This window comes from Xyrauchen texanus, chromosome 43 (assembly GCF_025860055.1).
Source record: "Xyrauchen texanus isolate HMW12.3.18 chromosome 43, RBS_HiC_50CHRs, whole genome shotgun sequence".
Lineage (NCBI taxonomy): Eukaryota > Metazoa > Chordata > Actinopteri > Cypriniformes > Catostomidae > Xyrauchen > Xyrauchen texanus.
In genome coordinates, this window is record NC_068318.1 from 8,989,546 (window position 1) to 9,009,268 (window position 19,723).

Below are 19,723 nucleotides of genomic sequence, written 5' to 3' on the forward strand. Positions count from 1 at the left end.
ACTCACCCTCATGTTGTTCCAAACCTGTTTGACTCTCTTTCTGCTGTGGAACACAAAAGAAAATGTTCCATAACCATTCAATTTCATTGCATCTTTTTTGTCCCCCATGCAATTTTTGTTTTGTTTTGGTTGAACTATCCCTTCAAGACCGGTTTAAAGTAACAGAAAAAGAGACACTGGTGGACATCTTGTATTAACTAGTAACATTTAATAAACGGTTAATGTAAGCAATGTGTCTTCCGGCAATTTGCATTTCATTAATGTTACATCCTGTAGCTAAAATGTTCCTGTAGCATCTTTTTGTCAAAATGACGTGTGAATGGTGACTGAAGCTGACATTCGCAACAAAGACAGTCATAATGGCATGATGTTGAGTTAAGGATTTAATTATTTTTATTTTTGCTTGAACTAACCACATTACCTGAACCTGAATGCATGTGAACAAAACAAGAGGGAAGTTTATTTCCAGTGAAAACATTAAATATCAGAACAGTACGAATCATCAAATTCATGAGAATGCTTCTTATATTGACACGTCACCTGCTCTAAACATGCATGCATGTCTTCTCGCCCCCTCCTCTCTCAAAATCAGGTGCAGAGCTCAAAACTGAGGACTGAAACTGAATTTGTTTAAACTCAGCGGGGAGTCAATGGAAACATGCTGTCATGGACACACCTTGAAAAAGGACAAGGCTTGTCATCAATTCCAGGAGTCCAGGACATAAGAGACAAGTATTCAAAACAATGGACGGGATATATGACACCTATGAACTGGAAATTCTGCAGTAGTAAAACAGTCGTGTCATATCTTGGTTTCTGTACATTTGTCCCATAAAAAAACACATTAGAATAATTGCCTCCGGAAATAGATTTAATTTGTTTTCAATTTGTCCATTTGATTTTTTTATTATCTTGTTGAATTTCCTTTTGGCATTTAATGTTTCAGTTTCTGAGTTTGAAAATGAAAAATGATTTACTTCGTTGCTATGAATATGATACTTCAAAAAGAATTGAGTGATTTAAAACTCAATTTTTCACTTTTACAAACAGCTGTTAATTTTGAATTTATGACATTATCTAAATACAAGTCAGAAAGACTGTGTCATTCTTGAATGAATTTGATGTATGTTAGTGAAGCCCTTTAAAAATGTAATTTTAAAAGTTTGCATTTGAACTGCATGTGTAAAAGGTACACTGAAAAAATGATTTTGTGTTGAAGTAAATTTAGAAGAAAATATGATGTTAATTAGCTTAAGTATGAACTTGATAATATTAAGTAATTTCTAAATTTGTACTCAATTCTAACATGTAAAAAATAATGTTGTGGCTTATAAGTAAAATATTAGTTATGATTGTTTGCTATTTTTACAATGTATCAATCCTAAAGTTGAAAACCTTGTCATATTTATTTGCTACTTTGAGTAAATTTCACAAGTAAATAAAATAAGTACATTTTACATAACTTTTCGAAGCTGGTTGGGGTCTTGAATAATTAATGAGCTCACATGGCTTCACTTTTTGTATGTTTATGTAAAGTGTTTTTGTTGTTATGTTTGGTAACTTCTTGTTTTGTCAAGTCTGATGTTCTTTTTCTACTCAAAATGACCTGTTCATGATCATAAAAATTATATGTTGACTGGTACAGTCATCATCTTTTGTGCTCTGAGTGTTGATGTCCACGTGCAGGTCTGTATTTAGTTTCTATTCCCAGTAATGCTAGGTGCTGTGGTCTATCAGATTACATAACAAGCATTAAGCTTCCATGTGGAAGGCTTCTGTGTGTCATGCTGTAGCCTACAATGTGAAATGTTCTGATAAAACAATTGTTTACATTTTACCATGTTTTTTAAGGAACATGTACATCAGATTTGTAAGTAAAAGTCACTGTATTAACTGAAAGGTTTAAGGTAAAATTGCTCCCTCATTTGAATGAATGTTAAGTCATGAAGTTACATAGATTTTATTTAATTGTATACCATTAAAATTGACTAAGAACAACTGTGTGCAGAAACTTGAACTAAAAATTAAGTAAATCTTACAAGTCATTTTTTCAGTGTATGACATTATATTGTTTTATAGTGTTATGGATGTTCAATAAATTAAATAAAACTAAATCTTGTTTTCGGGACACTTCTGATGAATTAAAGTTCAAGAATAATTTTAGTGTGTAAAATTGCCTACACTTAAAATACAAAATACAATTTGAGGAAGGCTATACCAGTTCAAACTGAGGGATTTTGTTTTGGATCAATGAGACCAAAAACCAAACAGCCCGTATGACTAGATACACATCACGAACTATCAAGAATATACATTTTAAATCATTTATTGTTATCAAGCAAACTGTCAGAATTCAGCGTTTCCAGGTTTAGTGCTCAACCCCAAACTAAAATAGTGGGCGCCACCTTGTGCATGAATAATGCAGATGTGTATTTTCCTGATTTTAAAATTAATGTAAACGAAACTAATGTATTGGCCCCCAATAAAGCCAAGTAGATCTCCAAACGGGGGTGTAAACTCCAGGTGAGGGGCGGAGTCACTCCAAAAGGGGGTTGGGTCAACTGCAATAGGTTGAGAAGGATATAGCTGCAGACCGAGCTCCAAAAAGGGGTGGGAGCTCCAAACAGCAGCAAAGATATAGGGAGCCCCTTACCTAACCCTTTCTCTAACCCTAACTCTGTGGAGGTGTTGCCCTTTTTAAAGTTGGCTCAACACCCTTTTGAAATATACCGCCCTCTTTTGGATAAACCACGCCCTATTTGGGAGATTCTGCCCAAATTTGGAGATCCTGCTGTTATACCTAATTGAAAAGGTTGATTGGCGGTTTGGAGCTTCCATCCCTTTTTGGAGCTTTGCCTGCAGTTATTTCTTACAGAGGATAGAGGGAGTTACTGTCTACTCATCCTCCTACCACTGTTGTGTCTGGAGGGGAACCGTTTGGCTGGGGAGAGTCTCGCAAGAGTTGCATGCGATATTCATACTCTCGTTAATTATGATTATTTGGAGTTCCACAGAAATCCTACAACTTACCCTAACTTAAACCTACACCTAAACCTAACTTTAACCTTTGTTAACGTCAAATGAGACTCTCACGAGACCTTCCCAGCAGGTCCCTTCTATAACAATAGTCACATTTAATATACTACTTTTATAACATATTATAATAAATATGAATGTTAGAGGCATTTTTGCTCTTTTCTGATTCTCAGTTATAGATATATAACAACCAGTTCCCAGTTCCCAACTCCATCAATAATGCAAGTCAATAATGCAGTTGTATAGTCTAGGCAGCCAATCTCTGACTTGTATATAGTACAGTGCAAAGTCAAGGTTGTAAACTATAAAACCATTAATGTTTTGTGCTGTCTTGACCACAAGGGAGTGCCATGTGCACAGCACAACAAAGGACAAGGAATGTGATAAAGTTACAATTTTTGGTATGCTACGAATTACACCATTTGTGCTACGAGCACAAATGATACATAAAATCATGCAGCTTAATGAAGAGAGGTCTGCTCATTGACTTACATTAAAGGAGGGACACAACTTGAGAGGCCAAACAGCAAGAGCCCCTGTCCTAACCCTCTGGCTGCAGGCCAGAGACCTCAAAATGGGGGTGGGATCTAAAACCACATCCAAAAGTTGGCATCACTTCCACTCACGGTTATGGTTAGGGAAAGAGTTAGGTAAGGGGCTCCCTATATCTTCAATGTCGATTTGGAGTGAACTCCCCTTTTTGGAGCAATGCCTGCAGCAATAACCTTCTCTAACCATGTGTGTGGAGTTTGGCCCAACCCCCTATTGAGCAACCCTGTCCCCTTCTAGAGTTACTTTGCCTTCTTTTGGAGATTCCACCCCAGTTTGGAGATCCCTGGCCTGCAGCTATTCTTCTTGGACCTAGGGGAGGGGGGCTCTATTCACTTTTGCTTGTAAGCAACCACCCAGAACACCCAAAATACCCTAGCAACTGCATAGGAATGTTTGGTAACTACCACTCAGAAGAACACATTGGCAACCATTCACAACACTAGTTTGTAGTTCATAAGCTCCGATTTCACACTTTCAGCAGAAATGTATTGAACTTTTTATATCATGTTTTATGTATTTACTCCTTAGCCTAAAATACATGACATATGCATATGAGCGTCTTATCCTTCATCCTTATCACTATGATAATTTACATCTACTGTATATAGGGTTTACAAATCCTGTCTTTGTCCCATTGAATTGAAGGAACTATTGTTCTTGACTGGAGTCTGGAGAAAGCAAACCTTCACCTCTTATCTTTAAAAAAACCCTCCTGTCAATCATTTGTCATCTGATTAATGATGAATGCATTCAGTTAAGTATAAAGAGTGATGAATAGACTCTCTTTTTGGATACATATGAGAAGTGCCATTCAAATCAATCAAACTTCATAGCCCACCACATTTTGGTGATGATTTACTCATGATTTTTAGTTGAGACAATGTTGCCAACACCAAAGCCTATTACAGCAGACCTATTCTAGCCAACCTTCACATTACATAATCACTATTGCGTAATAAATTGAGCAGCATTCTGCCTCTTTGTTTTTTGCAAATTAGGCTCACATTACATAAATACAATGATCTGCAATGCAGGCAAAGGAAAGTGTATTTAAAAGCAGATCCACAACATATTTACATGTTAAATACATCGCTTTATAACTCAAAGTTGTATTCCATCTATTTTGTGTGTGTGTGTGCATGTGTACATTTTTTTATTTAAATTACAGTGTTTTATTTTATTTTGTTAAAGATTACTCAGTTCAATGTAATGGAATTGTATTATGAGTAGAAATATACCGATATATATGTGTTACCAATTGATGGGTGCCAAGAGTTGCTTTTTAGAACTATCGGTTATCTGCACAAATCAGTGATGATGTTTTCTTTATTATTTCTCTGACTTCCTCTGTGGCTGCCGCAGAAGGATTCTACGGTTAGAAAGTCTTGGTTCTGTAATATATCAGTAGCCTCTAAAGGTGAAATAAAAAACAATCCTGTGAGGATTTGCCATATCTAAATCTTTAATTATTGACAAAATGTATCCTTATTTTTTCCTCACTTTGCATATTTATTTAATAGATAATAAATTGTTCTAAATTAAAGTGAGGGCATGCAAAGAAAATGACAATGTGCCCTGTGCCAACTTCATATGGAGATATAATATAGGCCTATACTGCACACATAAAACCCTGCATCTGGTAAATGCTCTAAAGCAAGTTTTGGATTTGTTTATTAAAAGTCTCATATTATGCACCATATCTAATTTTTCTTCTAGTTAGTGGTGCTTGCAAAGCATCACTATTGTAATCTCACATACTTATTATTTTTATTTTTATTAGTGGTGCTTGCAAAGCATCACTATTGTAATCTCACATACTTATTATTTTTATTTTTATTAGTGGTGCTTGCAAAGCATCACTATTGTAATCTCACATACTTATTATACTTTTTATTTTTAGTGGTGCTTGCAAAGCATCACTATTGTAATCTCACATACTTATTATTATACTTTTATTTTTATTTTTATTTTTATTTTTATATCTCTTAACAAAACTTCGGCACCTAACTCGTCCCAAGACCGCTTGGCGTAGACCCACCTAATGAGGTGTCAAATCGAACGGCCTATTGAGGACACATGTGCTATGACTTTTATAAGTCGATCGGGTACGGTATTTGCCCCAGGGGCAAAAAAGCGCCAAAAATCCCATAGACTTAACATTGAGACAAACTTTGACGGCCACAGCTCCAAGCTTAGGATTTCAGAGAAACGTGTGATTTGCCACATTTGAAGAGGCTGGCAGGCTCTGTAAGAGCATACCTCAATATGGGGTAAAAGTTGCACCCCTGGGGGCAGGAGCTGCCCAAAAATGCCCCAATTGACTTATAATGGTGTAGGACGGCCCATGAAATGAAAAGGCATAGGGATTTGTATTGAACATAGCTCTGGATCACAGTGTCATAGAGACGAGGGGTGGGCTCATTTTACTCAGACAACCAATCAGTCTCTCTGGATCATTGTGAAGCTATCAAGCCACGCCCTAGCAACCATTAAGAGCACCTTAGCAACAAGTCCCATAGACTTCTATTGAAAAAGATCAAAGGGATATCTCCGGATAGAAGTGTCATAGAAACACAAGGGTGGTCTCGCTTGACTCGGGACAGCAAACAGCCAATCATGCATCACTTCAACACTTCCTAGCCCCTCCCTAGCAACCATTGTCGAAAGCACCTTAACAACCAAAATCCATAGAGGGATATCTTCCATTCTGAATGTCACAGAGGCATGGGAGTTGGTTTATATCATTCATACTGACAAGCAGCCTTTGGAGATTCATGATTGGCAGCTGCCAAGCCACTCCCTAGCAACTACACAGAGTACCCTAGCAACCGCTTAGCAGTAACTATATCTCTGCACCAGAAAATCAGAGAGACTTCTGGGTTGATTTATTTCAATCAGGATGGCAAGGACACTTGATAAGTATCACTATGTTAACTGCCTAGCAACCAGATGGGGTTACCCTAGCAACCGAGTAACAAATCACATATCTCTGCATCAGAAAACGTAGAGACTTCCGGGTTGACTTATTTCAATCAGGATGGCAAGGACACTTCATTAGTATCACTATGGTAACTGCCTAGCAACCAGATGGGCTTACCCTAGCAACCGAGTAACAAATCACATATCTCTGCATCACAAAAACATACAGACTTCCGGGTTGACTTATTTCAATCAGGATGGCAAGGAGACTTCATTAGTATCACTATGGTAACTGCCTAGCAACCAGATGGGCTTACCCTAGCAACCGAGTAACAAATCACATATCTCTGCATCAGAAAACGTAGAGACTTCCGGGTTGACTTATTTCAATAAGGATGGCAAGGACACTTGATTAGTATCACTATGGTATCTGCCTAGCAACCAGATGGGGTTACCCTAGCAACCAAGTAAAAAATCACATATCTCTGCATCACAAAAACATAGAGACTTCCGGGTTGACTTATTTCAATCAGGATGGCAAGGAGACTTCATTAGTATCACTATGGTAACTGCCTAGCAACCAGATGGGCTTACCCTAGCAACCGAGTAACAAATCACATATCTCTGCATCAGAAAAACGTAGAGACTTCCGGGTTGACTTATTTCAATCAGGATGGCAAGGAGACTTGATAAGTATCACTATGTTAACTGCCTAGCAACCACATGGGGTTACCCTAGCAACCGAGTAACAAATCACATAACTCTGCATCACAAAAACATACAGACTTCCGGGTTGACTTATTTCAATCAGGATGGCAAGGAGACTTCATTAGTATCACTATGGTAACTGCCTAGCAACCAGATGGGCTTACCCTAGCAACCGAGTAACAAATCACATATCTCTGCATCAGAAAAACGTAGAGACTTCCGGGTTGACTTATTTCAATAAGGATGGCAAGGACACTTGATTAGTATCACTATGGTATCTGCCTAGCAACCAGATGGGGTTACCCTAGCAACCAAGTAAAAAATCACATATCTCTGCATCACAAAAACATAGAGACTTCGGGTTGACTTATTTCAATCAGGATGGCAAGGAGACTTCATTAGTATCACTATGGTAACTGCCTAGCAACCAGATGGGCTTACCCTAGCAACCGAGTAACAAATCACATATCTCTGCATCAGAAAAACGTAGAGACTTCCGGGTTGACTTATTTCAATCAGGATGGCAAGGAGACTTGATAAGTATCACTATGTTAACTGCCTAGCAACCAGATGGGGTTACCCTAGCAACCGAGTAACAAATCACATAACTCTGCATCACAAAAACGTAGAGACTTCCGGGTTGACTTATTTCAATCAGGATGGCAAGGAGACATCATTAGTATCACTATGGTAACTGCCTAGCAACCAGATGGGCTTACCCTAGCAACCGAGTAACAAATCACATATCTCTGCATCAGAAAACGTAGAGACTTCCGGGTTGACTTATTTCAACCAGGATGGCAAGGAGACTTCATTAGTATCACTATGGTAACTGCCTAGCAACCAGATGGGGTTACCCTAGCAACCGAGCAACAAATCACATATCTCTGCACCAGAAAACACTACAGACTTCCGGGTTGACTTATTTCACTCAGGATGGAAAGGAGCCATGTATTGTATTACCTTGGTAACTGCATAGCAACCACATGGGCTTACCCTAGCAACCGAGTAACAAATCACATATTTCTGCACCAGAAAATCGTACAGACTTCTGGGTTGATTTATTTATGACCATAATTTTTTCTCTTTTCAAGTTATAACATGCTGTTTGATCGAGTTTTGCCACGGCAAGCACCACTCACATTTTCTTCAGGAAATGTACCTATCTAGTTTTTATTTTTATTTTTATTTTTATATCTCTTAACAAAACTTCGCACCTAACTCGTCCCCAAGACCGCTTAGTGAGACCCACCTAATGAGGTGTCAAATCGAACGGCCTATTGAGGACACATGTGCTATGACTTTTATAAGCTTATCGGGTACGGTATTTGCCCCAGGGGCAAAAAAGCGGCCGAAAAATCCCATAGACTTAACATTGAGACAAACTTTGACGCGCCACAGCTCCAAGCTTAGGATTTCAGTAGAAACGTGTGATTTGCCACATTTGAAGAGGCTGGCAGGCTCTGTAAGAGCATACCTCAATATGGGGTAAAAGTTGCACCCTGGGGGCAGGAGCTGCCCAAAAATGCCCCAATTGACTTATAATGGTGTAGGACGGCCCATGAAATGAAAAGGCATAGGGATTTGTATTGAACATAGCTCTGGATCACAGTGTCATAGAGACGAGGGGTGGGCTCATTTTACTCAGACAACCAATCAGTCTCTCTGGATCATTGTGAAGCTATCAAGCCACGCCCTAGCAACCATTAAGAGCACCTTAGCAACAAGTCCCATAGACTTCTATTGAAAAAGATCAAAGGGATATCTCCGGATAGAAGTGTCATAGAAACACAAGGGTGGTCTCGCTTTGACTCGGGACAGCAAACAGCCAATCATGCATCACTTCAACACTTCCTAGCCCCTCCCTAGCAACCATTGTCGAGCACCTTAACAACCAAAATCCATAGAGGGATATCTTCCATTCTGAATGTCACAGAGGCATGGGAGTTGGTTTATATCATTCATACTGACAAGCAGCCTTTGGAGATTCATGATTGGCAGCTGCCAAGCCACTCCCTAGCAACTACACAGAGTACCCTAGCAACCGCTTAGCAGTAACTATATCTCTGCACCAGAAAATCAGAGAGACTTCTGGGTTGATTTATTTCAATCAGGATGGCAAGGAGACTTGATAAGTATCACTATGTTAACTGCCTAGCAACCAGATGGGGTTACCCTAGCAACCGAAAGTAACAAATCACATATCTCTGCATCAGAAAAACGTAGAGACTTCCGGGTTGACTTATTTCAATCAGGATGGCAAGGACACTTCATTAGTATCACTATGGTAACTGCCTAGCAACCAGATGGGCTTACCCTAGCAACCGAGTAACAAATCACATATCTCTGCATCACAAAAACATAGAGACTTCCGGGTTGACTTATTTCAATCAGGATGGCAAGGAGACTTCATTAGTATCACTATGGTAACTGCCTAGCAACCAGATGGGCTTACCCTAGCAACCGAGTAACAAATCACATATCTCTGCATCAGAAAAACGTAGAGACTTCCGGGTTGACTTATTTCAATAAGGATGGCAAGGACACTTGATTAGTATCACTATGGTATCTGCCTAGCAACCAGATGGGGTTACCCTAGCAACCGAGTAAAAAATCACATATCTCTGCATCACAAAAACATAGAGACTTCCGGGTTGACTTATTTCAATCAGGATGGCAAGGAGACTTCATTAGTATCACTATGGTAACTGCCTAGCAACCAGATGGGCTTACCCTAGCAACCGAGTAACAAATCACATATCTCTGCATCAGAAAAACGTAGAGACTTCCGGGTTGACTTATTTCAATCAGGATGGCAAGGAGACTTGATAAGTATCACTATGTTAACTGCCTAGCAACCAGATGGGGTTACCCTAGCAACCGAGTAACAAATCACATAACTCTGCATCACAAAAACGTAGAGACTTCCGGGTTGACTTATTTCAATCAGGATGGCAAGGAGACATCATTAGTATCACTATGGTAACTGCCTAGCAACCAGATGGGCTTACCCTAGCAACCGAGTAACAAATCACATATCTCTGCATCAGAAAAACGTAGAGACTTCCGGGTTGACTTATTTCAACCAGGATGGCAAGGAGACTTCATTAGTATCACTATGGTAACTGCCTAGCAACCAGATGGGGTTACCCTAGCAACCGAGCAACAAATCACATATCTCTGCACCAGAAAACACTACAGACTTCCGGGTTGACTTATTTCACTCAGGATGGAAAGGAGCCATGTATTGTATTACCTTGGTAACTGCATAGCAACCACATGGGCTTACCCTAGCAACCGAAGTAACAAATCACATATTTCTGCACCAGAAAATCGTACAGACTTCTGGGTTGATTTATTTATGACCATAATTTTTCTCTTTTCAAGTTATAACATGCTGTTTGATCGAGTTTTGCCACGGCAAGCACCACTCACATTTTCTTCAGGAAATGTACCTATCTAGTTATACTTTTATTTTAGTGGTGCTTGCAAAGCATCACTATTGTAATCTCACATACTTATTATTATACTTTTATTTTATTTTATTTTTATTTTATATCTCTTAACAAAACTGCACCTAACTCGTCCCAAGACCGCTTGGCGTAGACCCACCTAATGAGGTGTCAAATCGAACGGCCTATTGAGGACACATGTGCTATGACTTTTATAAGTTTATCGGGGTACGGTATTTGCCCCAGGGGCAAAAAAGCGCCTAAAAATCCCATAGACTTAACATTGAGACAAACTTTGACGCGCCACAGCTCCAAGCTTAGGATTTCGTGAGAAACGCAGTGATTTGCCACATTTGAAGAGGCTGGCAGGCTCTGTAAGAGCATACCTCAATATGGGGTAAAAGTTGCACCCCTGGGGGCAGGAGCTGCCCAAAAATGCCCCAATTGACTTATAATGGTGTAGGACGGCCCATGAAATGAAAAGGCATAGGGATTTGTATTGAACATAGCTCTGGATCACAGTGTCATAGAGACGAGGGGTGGGCTCATTTTACTCAGACAACCAATCAGTCTCTCTGGATCATTGTGAAGCTATCAAGCCACGCCCTAGCAACCATTAAGAGCACCTTAGCAACAAGTCCCATAGACTTCTATTGAAAAAGATCAAAGGGATATCTCCGGATAGAAGTGTCATAGAAACACAAGGGTGGTCTCGCTTGACTCGGGACAGCAAACAGCCAATCATGCATCACTTCAACACTTCCTAGCCCCTCCCTAGCAACCATTGTCGAGCACCTTAACAACCAAAATCCATAGAGGGATATCTTCCATTCTGAATGTCACAGAGGCATGGGAGTTGGTTTATATCATTCATACTGACAAGCAGCCTTTGGAGATTCATGATTGGCAGCTGCCAAGCCACTCCCTAGCAACTACACAGAGTACCCTAGCAACCGCTTAGCAGTAACTATATCTCTGCACCAGAAAATCAGAGAGACTTCTGGGTTGATTTATTTCAATCAGGATGGCAAGGAGACTTGATAAGTATCACTATGTTAACTGCCTAGCAACCAGATGGGGTTACCCTAGCAACCGAGTAACAAATCACATATCTCTGCATCAGAAAACGTAGAGACTTCCGGGTTGACTTATTTCAATCAGGATGGCAAGGACACTTCATTAGTATCACTATGGTAACTGCCTAGCAACCAGATGGGCTTACCCTAGCAACCGAGTAACAAATCACATATCTCTGCATCACAAAAACATAGAGACTTCCGGGTTGACTTATTTCAATCAGGATGGCAAGGAGACTTCATTAGTATCACTATGGTAACTGCCTAGCAACCAGATGGGCTTACCCTAGCAACCGAGTAACAAATCACATATCTCTGCATCAGAAAAACGTAGAGACTTCCGGGTTGACTTATTTCAATAAGGATGGCAAGGACACTTGATTAGTATCACTATGGTATCTGCCTAGCAACCAGATGGGGTTACCCTAGCAACCAAGTAAAAAATCACATATCTCTGCATCACAAAAACATAGAGACTTCCGGGTTGACTTATTTCAATCAGGATGGCAAGGAGACTTCATTAGTATCACTATGGTAACTGCCTAGCAACCAGATGGGCTTACCCTAGCAACCGAGTAACAAATCACATATCTCTGCATCAGAAAAACGTAGAGACTTCCGGGTTGACTTATTTCAATCAGGATGGCAAGGAGACTTGATAAGTATCACTATGTTAACTGCCTAGCAACCAGATGGGGTTACCCTAGCAACCGAGTAACAAATCACATAACTCTGCATCACAAAAACGTAGAGACTTCCGGGTTGACTTATTTCAATCAGGATGGCAAGGAGACATCATTAGTATCACTATGGTAACTGCCTAGCAACCAGATGGGCTTACCCTAGCAACCGAGTAACAAATCACATATCTCTGCATCAGAAAAACGTAGAGACTTCCGGGTTGACTTATTTCAACCAGGATGGCAAGGAGACTTCATTAGTATCACTATGGTAACTGCCTAGCAACCAGATGGGGTTACCCTAGCAACCGAGCAACAAATCACATATCTCTGCACCAGAAAACACTACAGACTTCCGGGTTGACTTATTTCACTCAGGATGGAAAGGAGCCATGTATTGTATTACCTTGGTAACTGCATAGCAACCACATGGGCTTACCCTAGCAACCGAGTAACAAATCACATATTTCTGCACCAGAAAATCGTACAGACTTCTGGGTTGATTTATTTATGACCATAATTTTTTCTCTTTTCAAGTTATAACATGCTGTTTGATCTAGTTTTGCCACGGCAAGCACCACTCACATTTTCTTCAGGAAATGTACCTATCTAGTTATTTTATTTTTATTTTTATATCTCTTAACAAAACTTCGGCACCTAACTCGTCCCAAGCACCGCTTGGCGTAGACCCACCTAATGAGGTATCAAATCGAACGGCCTATTGAGGACACGTGTGCTATGACTTTTATAAGCTGATCGGGGTACGGTATTTGCCCCAGGGGCAAAAAAGCGGCCGAAAAATCCCATAGACTTAACATTGAGACAAACTTTGACGCGCCACAGCTCCAAGCTGAGGATTTCAGTAGAAACGTGTGATTTGCCACATTTGAAGAGGCTGGCAGGCTCTGTAAGAGCATACCTCAATATGGGGTAAAAGTTGCACCCCTGGGGGGCAGGAGCTGCCCAAAAATGCCCCAATTGACTTATAATGGTGTAGGACGGCCCATGAAATGAAAAGGCATAGGGATTTGTATTGAACATAGCTCTGGATCACAGTGTCATAGAGACGAGGGGGTGGGCTCATTTTACTCAGACAACCAATCAGTCTCTCTGGATCATTGTGAAGCTATCAAGCCACGCCCTAGCAACCATTAAGAGCACCTTAGCAACAAGTCCCATAGACTTCTATTGAAAAAGATCAAAGGGATATCTCCGGATAGAAGTGTCATAGAAACACAAGGGTGGTCTCGTTTGACTCGGGACAGCAAACAGCCAATCATGCATCACTTCAACACTTCCTAGCCCCTCCCTAGCAACCATTGTCGAGCACCTTAACAACCAAAATCCATAGAGGGATATCTTCCATTCTGAATGTCACAGAGGCATGGGAGTTGGTTTATATCATTCATACTGACAAGCAGCCTTTGGAGATTCATGATTGGCAGCTGCCAAGCCACTCCCTAGCAACTACACAGAGTACCCTAGCAACCGTTTAGCAGTAACTATATCTCTGCACCAGAAAATCAGAGAGACTTCTGGGTTGATTTATTTCAATCAGGATGGCAAGGAGACTTGATAAGTATCACTATGTTAACTGCCTAGCAACCAGATGGGGTTACCCTAGCAACCGAGTAACAAATCACATATCTCTGCATCAGAAAAACGTAGAGACTTCCGGGTTGACTTATTTCAATCAGGATGGCAAGGACACTTCATTAGTATCACTATGGTAACTGCCTAGCAACCAGATGGGCTTACCCTAGCAACCGAGTAACAAATCACATATCTCTGCATCACAAAAACATAGAGACTTCCGGGTTGACTTACTTCAATCAGGATGGCAAGGAGACTTCATTAGTAATCACTATGGTAACTGCCTAGCAACCAGATGGGCTTACCCTAGCAACCGAGTAACAAATCACATATCTCTGCATCAGAAAAACGTAGAGACTTCCGGGTTGACTTATTTCAATAAGGATGGCAAGGACACTTGATTAGTATCACTATGGTATCTGCCTAGCAACCAGATGGGGTTACCCTAGCAACCGAGTAAAAAATCACATATCTCTGCATCACAAAAACATAGAGACTTCCGGGTTGACTTATTTCAATCAGGATGGCAAGGAGACTTCATTAGTATCACTATGGTAACTGCCTAGCAACCAGATGGGCTTACCCTAGCAACCGAGTAACAAATCACATATCTCTGCATCAGAAAAACGTAGAGACTTCCGGGTTGACTTATTTCAATAAGGATGGCAAGGACACTTGATTAGTATCACTATGGTATCTGCCTAGCAACCAGATGGGGTTACCCTAGCAACCGAGTAAAAAATCACATATCTCTGCATCACAAAAACATAGAGACTTCCGGGTTGATTTATTTTAATCAGGATGGCCAGGAGACTTGATTAGTATCACTATGGTAACTGCCTAGCAACCAGATGGAGTTACCCTAGCAACCGAGCAACATATCACATATCTCTGCACCAGAACACACTACAGACTTCCGGGTTGACTTATTTCACTCAGGATGGAAAGGAGCCATGTATTGTATTACCTTGGTAACTGCATAGCAACCACACGGGCTTACCCTAGCAACCGAGTAACAAATCACATATTTCTGCACCAGAACATCGTACACATTTCTGGGTTGGTTTATTTATGACCATAATTTTTGTTATTTTCAAGTTACAACATGCTGTTTGATCGAGTTTTGCCACGGCAAGCACCACTCACATTTTCTTCAGGAAATGTACCCATCTAGTTTTTATATTTATATCTCCTTAACAAAACTTCGGCACCTAACTCGTCCCAAGCACCGCTTGGCGTAGACCCACGAATGAGGTGTCAAATCGAACGGCCTATTGAGGACACGTGTGCTATGACTTTTATAAGCCATCGGGGTACGGTATTTGCCCCAGGGGCAAAAAAGCGGCCGAAAAATCCCATAGACTTAACATTGAGACAAACTTTGACGCGTCACAGCTCCAAGCGAGGATTTCGTAGAAACGTGTGATTTGCCACATTTGAAGAGGCTGGCAGGCTCTGTAAGAGCATACCTCAATATGGGGTAAAAGTTGCACCCCTGGGGGCAGGAGCTGCCCAAAAATGCCCCAATTGACTTATAATGGTGTAGGACGGCCCATGAAATGAAAAGGCATAGGGATTTGTATTGAACATAGCTCTGGATCACAGTGTCATAGAGACGAGGGGTGGGCTCATTTTACTCAGACGACCAATCAGTCTCTCAGGATCATTGTGAAGCTATCAAGCCACGCCCTAGCAACCATTAAGAGCACCTTAGCAACAAGTCCCATAGACTTCTATTGAAACAGATCAAAGGGATATCTCCGGATAGAAGTGTCATAGAAACACAAGGGTGGTCTCGCTTTACTCGGGACAGCAAACAGCCAATCATGCATCAAATCAACACTTCCTAGCCCCTCCCTAGCAACCATTGTCGAGCACCTTAACAACCAAAATCCATAGAGGGATATCTTCCATTCTGAATGTCACAGAGGCATGGGAGTTGGTTTATATCATTCATACTGACAAGCAGCCTTTGGAGATTCATGATTGGCAGCTGCCAAGCCACTCCCTAGCAACTAAACAGAGTACCCTAGCAACCGCTTAGCAGTAACTATATCTCTGCACCAGAAAATCAGAGAGACTTCTGGGTTGATTTATTTCAATCAGGATGGCAAGGACACTTGATTAGTATCACTATGGTAACTGCCTAGCAACCAGATGGGGTTACCCTAGCAACCGAGTAACAAATCACATATCTCTGCATCAGAAAAACGTAGAGACTTCCGGGTTGACTTATTTCAATCAGGATGGAAAGGAGACTTCATTAGTATCACTATGGTAACTGCCTAGCAACCAGATGGGCTTACCCTAGCAACCGAGTAACAAATCACATATCTCTGCATCACAAAAACATACAGACTTCCGGTTTGACTTATTTCAATCAGGATGGCAAGGACACTTGATTAGTATCACTATGGTAACTGCCTAGCAACCACATGGGGTTACCCTAGCAACCTACTAACAAATCACATATTTCTGCACCAGAACATTATACAGACTTCTGGGTTGATTTATTTATGACCACAATTTCTGTTCTTTTCAAGCAGGCTATTTGACGAGTTTTGCCACGGCAAGCACCACTCACATTTTCTTCAGGAAATGTACCTATCTAGTTAGTGGTGCTTGCAAAGCATCACTATTGTAATCTCACATACTTATTATTATACTTTTATTTTTATTTTTATTTTTATTTTTATATCTCTTAACAAAACTTCGGCACCTAACTCGTCCCACACCGTTTGGCGTAGACCCACGAATGAGGTGTCAAATCGAACAGCCTATTGAGGACACATGTGCTATGACTTTTATAAGCGATCGGGGTACGGTATTTGCCCCAGGGGCAAAAAAGCGGCCGAAAAATCCCATAGACTTAACATTGAGACAAACTTTGACGCGTCACAGCTCCAAGCGAGGATTTCAGTAGAAACGTGTGATTTGCCACATTTGAAGAGGCTGGCAGGCTCTGTAAGAGCATACCTCAATATGGGGTAAAAGTTGCACCCCTGGGGGCAGGAGCTGCCCAAAAATGCCCCAATTGACTTATAATGGTGTAGGACGGCCCATGAAATGAAAAGGCATAGGGATTTGTATTGAACATAGCTCTGGATCACAGTGTCATAGAGACGAGGGGTGGGCTCATTTTACTCAGACAACCAATCAGTCTCTCTGGATCATTGTGAAGCTATCAAGCCACGCCCTAGCAACCATTAAGAGCACCTTAGCAACAAGTCCCATAGACTTCTATTGAAAAAGATCAAAGGGATATCTCCGGATAGAAGTGTCATAGAAACACAAGGGTGGTCTCGTTTGACTCGGGACAGCAAACAGCCAATCATGCATCACTTCAACACTTCCTAGCCCCTCCCTAGCAACCATTGTCGAGCACCTTAACAACCAAAATCCATAGAGGGATATCTTCCATTCTGAATGTCACAGAGGCATGGGAGTTGGTTTATATCATTCATACTGACAAGCAGCCTTTGGAGATTCATGATTGGCAGCTGCCAAGCCACTCCCTAGCAACTACACAGAGTACCCTAGCAACCGTTTAGCAGTAACTATATCTCTGCACCAGAAAATCAGAGAGACTTCTGGGTTGATTTATTTCAATCAGGATGGCAAGGAGACTTGATAAGTATCACTATGTTAACTGCCTAGCAACCAGATGGGGTTACCCTAGCAACCGAGTAACAAATCACATATCTCTGCATCAGAAAAACGTAGAGACTTCCGGGTTGACTTATTTCAATCAGGATGGCAAGGACACTTCATTAGTATCACTATGGTAACTGCCTAGCAACCAGATGGGCTTACCCTAGCAACCGAGTAACAAATCACATATCTCTGCATCACAAAAACATAGAGACTTCCGGGTTGACTTATTTCAATCAGGATGGCAAGGAGACTTCATTAGTATCACTATGGTAACTGCCTAGCAACCAGATGGGCTTACCCTAGCAACCGAGTAACAAATCACATATCTCTGCATCAGAAAAACGTAGAGACTTCCGGGTTGACTTATTTCAATAAGGATGGCAAGGACACTTGATTAGTATCACTATGGTATCTGCCTAGCAACCAGATGGGGTTACCCTAGCAACCGAGTAAAAAATCACATATCTCTGCATCACAAAAACATAGAGACTTCCGGGTTGACTTATTTCAATCAGGATGGCAAGGAGACTTCATTAGTATCACTATGGTAACTGCCTAGCAACCAGATGGGCTTACCCTAGCAACCGAGTAACAAATCACATATCTCTGCATCAGAAAAACGTAGAGACTTCCGGGTTGACTTATTTCAATCAGGATGGCAAGGAGACTTGATAAGTATCACTATGTTAACTGCCTAGCAACCAGATGGGGTTACCCTAGCAACCGAGTAACAAATCACATAACTCTGCATCACAAAAACGTAGAGACTTCCGGGTTGACTTATTTCAATCAGGATGGCAAGGAGACATCATTAGTATCACTATGGTAACTGCCTAGCAACCAGATGGGCTTACCCTAGCAACCGAGTAACAAATCACATATCTCTGCATCAGAAAAGCGTAGAGACTTCCGGGTTGACTTATTTCAACCAGGATGGCAAGGAGACTTCATTAGTATCACTATGGTAACTGCCTAGCAACCAGATGGGGTTACCCTAGCAACCGAGCAACAAATCACATATCTCTGCACCAGAAAACACTACAGACTTCCGGGTTGACTTATTTCACTCAGGATGGAAAGGAGCCATGTATTGTATTACCTTGGTAACTGCATAGCAACCACATGGGCTTACCCTAGCAACCGAGTAACAAATCACATATTTCTGCACCAGAAAATCGTACAGACTTCTGGGTTGATTTATTTATGACCATAATTTTTTCTCTTTTCAAGTTATAACATGCTGTTTGATCGAGTTTTGCCACGGCAAGCACCACTCACATTTTCTTCAGGAAATGTACCTATCTTAGTCTACTTATTATATTTTTATTTTTATTTTTTATATCTCTTAACAAAACTTCGGCACCTAACTCGTCCCGCACCGTTTGGCGTAGACCCACGAATGAGGTATCAAATCGAACGGCCTATTGAGGACACGTGTGCTATGACTTTTATAAGCGATCGGGGTACGGTATTTGCCCCAGGGGCAAAAAAGCGGCCGAAAAATCCCATAGACTTAACATTGAGACAAACTTTGACGCGTCACAGCTCCAAGCGAGGATTTCGTAGAAACGTGTGATTTGCCACATTTGAAGAGGCTGGCAGGCTCTGTAAGAGCATACCTCAATATGGGGTAAAAGTTGCACCCCTGGGGGGCAGGAGCTGCCCAAAAATGCCCCAATTGACTTATAATGGTGTAGGACGGCCCATGAAATGAAAAGGCATAGGGATTTGTATTGAACATAGCTCTGGATCACAGTGTCATAGAGACGAGGGGGTGGGCTCATTTTACTCAGACAACCAATCAGTCTCTCAGGATCATTGTGAAGCTATCAAGCCACGCCCTAGCAACCATTAAGAGCACCTTAGCAACAAGTCCCATAGACTTCTATTGAAACAGATCAAAGGGATATCTCCGGATAGAAGTGTCATAGAAACACAAGGGTGGTCTCGTTTGACTCGGGACAGCAAACAGCCAATCATGCATCACATCAACACTTCCTAGCCCCTCCCTAGCAACCATTGTCGAGCACCTTAACAACCAAAATCCATAGAG